Source organism: Ascidiella aspersa, chromosome 5 (genome assembly GCF_963924565.1).
Source record: "Ascidiella aspersa chromosome 5, kaAscAspe10.2, whole genome shotgun sequence".
Taxonomy (NCBI): domain Eukaryota; kingdom Metazoa; phylum Chordata; class Ascidiacea; order Phlebobranchia; family Ascidiidae; genus Ascidiella; species Ascidiella aspersa.
The window spans coordinates 12,008,026-12,013,025 of record NC_139451.1 but is presented as its reverse complement, the minus strand read 5'-3'; the positions used below and the strand labels follow the sequence as shown (position 1 = coordinate 12,013,025).

The window sequence follows — 5,000 nt, the reverse complement described above, 5'->3', positions numbered from 1 at the left end:
TAGTTCACCATCTTTCGGGTCCCAACGCGAACGCTCTCGCTCGACCTCTCCGGCAAAGCGGACGAGATCGGCCGGTGATGCGGCCGCCGCGAACGACGACGTCTCACCTCCGCCGGACCGCGCCGACATTCACTTTCACTGCGCCCATGGGTTTCGTACTGCCCCGTGGCTCGCGCTCACGTTAGACTCCTTGGTCCGTGTTTCAAGACGGGTCGGGAAGGTGGCTGACTTCAGCCGCGGACCCCGTGCGCCTCGCGAAACGACACCGGAAGCGCGACCGAGACGAAGAGGCTGGGCACTGAGAACAGTCCCCGACCCACGACGCCCCAGCCGGCACCGGGCGCTCGGCCCCGAAGGGCAGACGCGGCGATCTCTCCTCGCCCGAACGGCGGGCCGACGGACACGCGCGCCTATAGTACCCGACCGAGGCCGGGTTACCTTGCGCGCGGCCTTCTCGCCGCCGTCCAGACGGTCGCGGCCTTCGCCCGGCGCTAGTGCGCTGGTCCCCGATCGGGCGGCGCCGCCGGCGGCCCGTGAGGGTCCGCACGACAACGTCGCCGACAGGGGGCCGGCTGAAAGCGACCGGGCGACCCGACAGGCCCTCCCGTTTGCCTCTCGACGGTTTCACGTACTCTTTAACTCTCTCTTCAAAGTGCTTTTCAACTTTCCCTCACGGTACTTGTTCGCTATCGGTCTCGTGACCGTATTTAGCCTTAGATGGAGTTTACCACCCGCTTTGGGCTGCATTCCCAAACAACCCGACTCTGGGAAGACGCCGTAGCGCGCCCGCCTGTCGCCGCCATGGGCCTGACACCCGCTCTGGGAAAAGGCCTCGATCAGAAGGACGCGGGCGACCGGCGAAGCGCGCCGTGACGAATTCCGTACGCCACAATTCCGCGCACTCCAAAAGCGCGCGGATTCGGCGATGGGCACATCCCGCTTCACTCGCCGTTACTGAGGGAATCCTCGTTAGTTTCTTTTCCTCCGCTTAGTAATATGCTTAAATTCAGCGGGTAGCCTCGTCCGACCTCAGGCCGAAAGTAAGGACCGGGACTATTCTTCCCGTTCCGCGCTCGCCGTCGGCGCCGCGCGCCGCCGCGCACCTCGATTCCCGCCCTTGAGCCGCCAGCCGTTGGCCTCTTCGAGGTCGACTCGCCGCCGCCGCGCGGGATTCTGGTCGCGATCGTCGCGCATCGTGCCGTGCTGTCTTGAGCGGGACGGGCGCTCGCGCGTCCGACGCCGCAGCAGCCGCGCGGAGAAATCCCCGCGCGGAACGTTTGCAACGCGACCCTGAGGCGGGCGCGGCCCCGGGATTGACCCGAGGCCGCAATTTGCGTTCAGAACGTCGATGCTCAATGTGTCCTGCAATTCACACTAATTCACGCAGCTAGCTGCGTCCTTCATCGACTCACGAGCCGAGTGATCCACCGCCAAGAGCCATCCACGATTGTTTCGCTCGCACAGTGCCTCGCACTATAGGGTGACAAAATAGACCGCGCCGAGCGGTCGGCCAGGCCGACGCTTGAAGCCGGAGCGCGCGGCACCGCGGCACTCGACGCGCAAACATTACCGGGTGACCGAATCGCCGGCCGGCGCGCCGCTCCTCGCGGGTCGGGCGCCGGGTAGCAAAGACTTTTTCTCTCGCTTGTCCGAGTTTCGCGTTCGCCGAAGCGTTTGCGAGACCGTTAATGATCCTTCCGCAGGTTCACCTACGGAAACCTTGTTACGACTTTTACTTCCTCTAAATGATCAAGTTAGATCGTCTTCTCGGACGCCGGCTCGACCGTTGCCGGCCGCGCCAGGTCCAATCGGAGGACCTCACTAAACCATTCAATCGGTAGTAGCGACGGGCGGTGTGTACAAAGGGCAGGGACGTAATCAACGCGAGCTAATGACTCGCGCTTACTGGGAATTCCTCGTTCAAGGGAAATAATTGCAATTCCCTATCCCTAGCACGACCGGGGTTCAGCGGGTTACCCAGACCTGTCGGCCAAGGCGAGCACATGCTGATCCGGTCAGTGTAGCGCGCGTGCGGCCCCGAACATCTAAGGGCATCACAGACCTGTTATTGCTCAATCTCGTGTGGCTAAACGCCACTAGTCCCTCTAAGAAGTTAGACGCCGACCGATTGGGTCGCGTAACTAGTTAGCAAGCCAGAGTCTCGTTCGTTATCGGAATTAACCAGACAAATCGCTCCACCAACTAAGAACGGCCATGCACCACCACCCACAGAATCAAGAAAGAGCTCTCAATCTGTCAATCCTCACTGTGTCCGGGCCGGGTGAGATTTCCCGTGTTGAGTCAAATTAAGCCGCAGGCTCCACTCCTGGTGGTGCCCTTCCGTCAATTCCTTTAAGTTTCAGCTTTGCAACCATACTTCCCCCGGAACCCAAAGACTTTGGTTTCCCGCAAGCTGCCGGAGAGGTCGTAAAACTAACGCCCCCCGATCGCTAGTTGGCATCGTTTATAGTCAGAACTAGGACGGTATCTGATCGTCTTCGAACCTCTGACTTTCGCTCTTGATTAAAGAAAACATTCTTGGCAAATGCTTTCGCAGTCGTTCGTCTTGCGCCGATCCAAGAATTTCACCTCTAACGGCACAGTACGAATGCCCCCGTCTGTCCCTCTTAATCATTACCTCGCGCTCCGAAAACCAACAAAATAGAACCGAGGTCCTATTCCATTATTCCATGCACCATTATTCAGGCGAATCGCCTGCTTTGAACACTCTAATTTTTTCAAAGTAAACGTTCCGGCCGCCGCCGACACTCAGTCAAGGGCACCGGCGGAGAACCGGAGGTGAGGCCAGGACGGCCAGTACACGCCTTGCGACGGACCGGCCGCCTGCGCCCAAAATCCAACTACGAGCTTTTTAACCGCAACAACTTAAATATACACTTTTGGAGCTGGAATTACCGCGGCTGCTGGCACCAGACTTGCCCTCCAATGGATACTCGTTAAAGGTTTTAAAGTGTACTCATTCCAATTACAGGGCCTCGTTTAGAGTCCTGTATTGTTATTTTTCGTCACTACCTCCCCGCGTCGGGAATGGGTAATTTGCGCGCCTGCTGCCTTCCTTGGATGTGGTAGCCGTTTCTCAGGCTCCCTCTCCGGAATCGAACCCTGATTCTCCGTTACCCGTAAGAACCTCGGTAGGCCAGTACCGTACCGACGAAAGTTGATAGGGCAGACACTTGAATGATCCGTCGCCGGTGCGAGACCGTGCGATCCGCAAAGTTATCCAGAGTCACCAAAGGTTGCGGGCCGAAGCCCGGTCGGTTTTTGGTCTGATAAAAGCACGCCTCCCGCGAGGTCGGCGCTTCACGCATGTATTAGCTCTAGCATTTCCACAGTTAACCACGTAAAACGTACGATCAAATGAACCATAACTGATTTAATGAGCCATTCGCAGTTTCACTGTACGAGAGCTCGTACTTAGACTTGCATGGCTTAATCTTTGAGACAAGCATATGACTACTGGCAGGATCAACCAGGTAGCTACTTTAGCGTAGCCCCGAAAGGCCGACGAAGGAGGCGCCGCTGATGCGGCGCCGTCGCTCGGTCGATGCGAAACCCGAAGGCTTCTCTCCGTTAAAATTTCGTTCTTTGCTCGGCTGCCCGAACTCAGAAAACCGTCACCGCCCGTCGCACCCGCCGGAGTAAGACTTCGTCGGCAGGCCTTTCGACCGCCACGTCGCCAACACCGGCGCGAGCGCAACGCACGCCAGACAACTTCGCCGAAGCGACCGCTCAGAACCCGACAAACTGACACTCGGCTCTTCGCGCAGCAGCAACATCTGCCCAGCGAGCCAATCGCCTTTTCACCGATTCTTTACTTGTCGAAGCTTGTCAGCTCCCACAAGTATAGCAAAGATGAGTGTTGTCCCTGGGGTCTTCCGTTTGAAATTCTAACGTAAAAAAAAGGTGCACGATTGCGCCAGGTGTTGAACTATTGCGAGGCATATCACACGCTCGCGCGGCCTATACAGGCGCTTGCTCGCGCGCGCGGCCGAAATATGTTCAATGTTCGCGCGGCCTAAACAGGCTCATGCTCGCGCGGCCGAAATGTACTCAATACTCGCGCGGCCTATACAGGCTCTTGCTCGCGCGCGCGGCCGAAATATGTTCAATGTTCGCGCGGCCGACATGTATTCAATGCTCGCGCGGCCTAAACAGGCTCATGCTCCCGCGGCCGAAATGTACTCACTGCTCGCGCAGCCTAAACAGGCTCATGCTCCCGCGGCCGAAATATATTCAAAGCTCGCGCGGCCTAAACAGGCTCATGCTCCCGCGGCCTAAATATGCTCTTGCTCGCTGGGCGGAAATATGCTAAAGCCCGAGTGCGCGAAAAAAAAATTGTAAAGGACAGTCACAAAAAAATAAAGACCTGCCCTCTATGTGAACGTGGAAAGGCCCGCCGCGCGGCAAAAAAGTGTCGAAAAGAAAAATCGAAAAAATTGCAAAGGACTGTCGACAAACATAAAAAATTTCGCCCCGATGTGAACGTGCAAAGGCCCGCCGCGCGGCAAAAAAGTGTCGAAAAGAGAGATCGAAAAAATTGCAAAGGACTGTCGAAAAACATAAAAAATTTCGCCCCGATGTGAACGTGGAAAGGCCCGCCGCGCGAGCGAAAAATTGAAAAAAAAAAATTGAAAAAAAAGACAAGTGTCGGCGGCGAAAAAAAACTTAGAAAAAAAACAACCTCGCGCGCCCGGAGGCGTTCGAGATCGCTTTTAGCGCCCGACCTTGCGGACAAATCGATAGATCTTGAGGCTTACTCTCAACAAATCGCAGTGAAGATACTGCTCTAGTGATTACGACACCCCGGTCTTCAACTAGGTCGTTTACGAATGATTTAGCACCACGCGTTTCGAACAGGAGGATTCGCCGACTAGCGGGCGACGCTTGTCGCGCCCGCGAAAGATCGGCTCTCGGCACTAGCAACGGCCGAACGACCGTTTATCTTTGCCCGTCGAGGGCGAGGCACAAAAGTATCGTCG

At 56.9% G+C, this 5,000-nt stretch overlaps 2 non-coding genes and 1 pseudogene across 2 annotated transcripts; all 3 read right to left on the bottom strand.

Moving 5' to 3' along the window:
• LOC146143847 (large subunit ribosomal RNA) overlaps positions 1–1,037 on the bottom strand; it is a 3,678-nt pseudogene extending 2,641 nt beyond the window's left edge.
• A 248-nt stretch (positions 1,038–1,285) lies between these two features.
• Positions 1,286–1,439, bottom strand: LOC146143846 (5.8S ribosomal RNA). The gene has a single exon (XR_014501271.1). It is a non-coding gene; the product is annotated as a 5.8S ribosomal RNA (ribosomal RNA).
• Positions 1,440–1,686: 247 nt separating this feature from the next.
• On the bottom strand, positions 1,687–3,497 carry LOC146143845 (small subunit ribosomal RNA). Its single transcript, XR_014500443.1, has one exon. It is a non-coding gene; the product is annotated as a small subunit ribosomal RNA (ribosomal RNA).
• Positions 3,498–5,000: the final 1,503 nt, after the last annotated feature.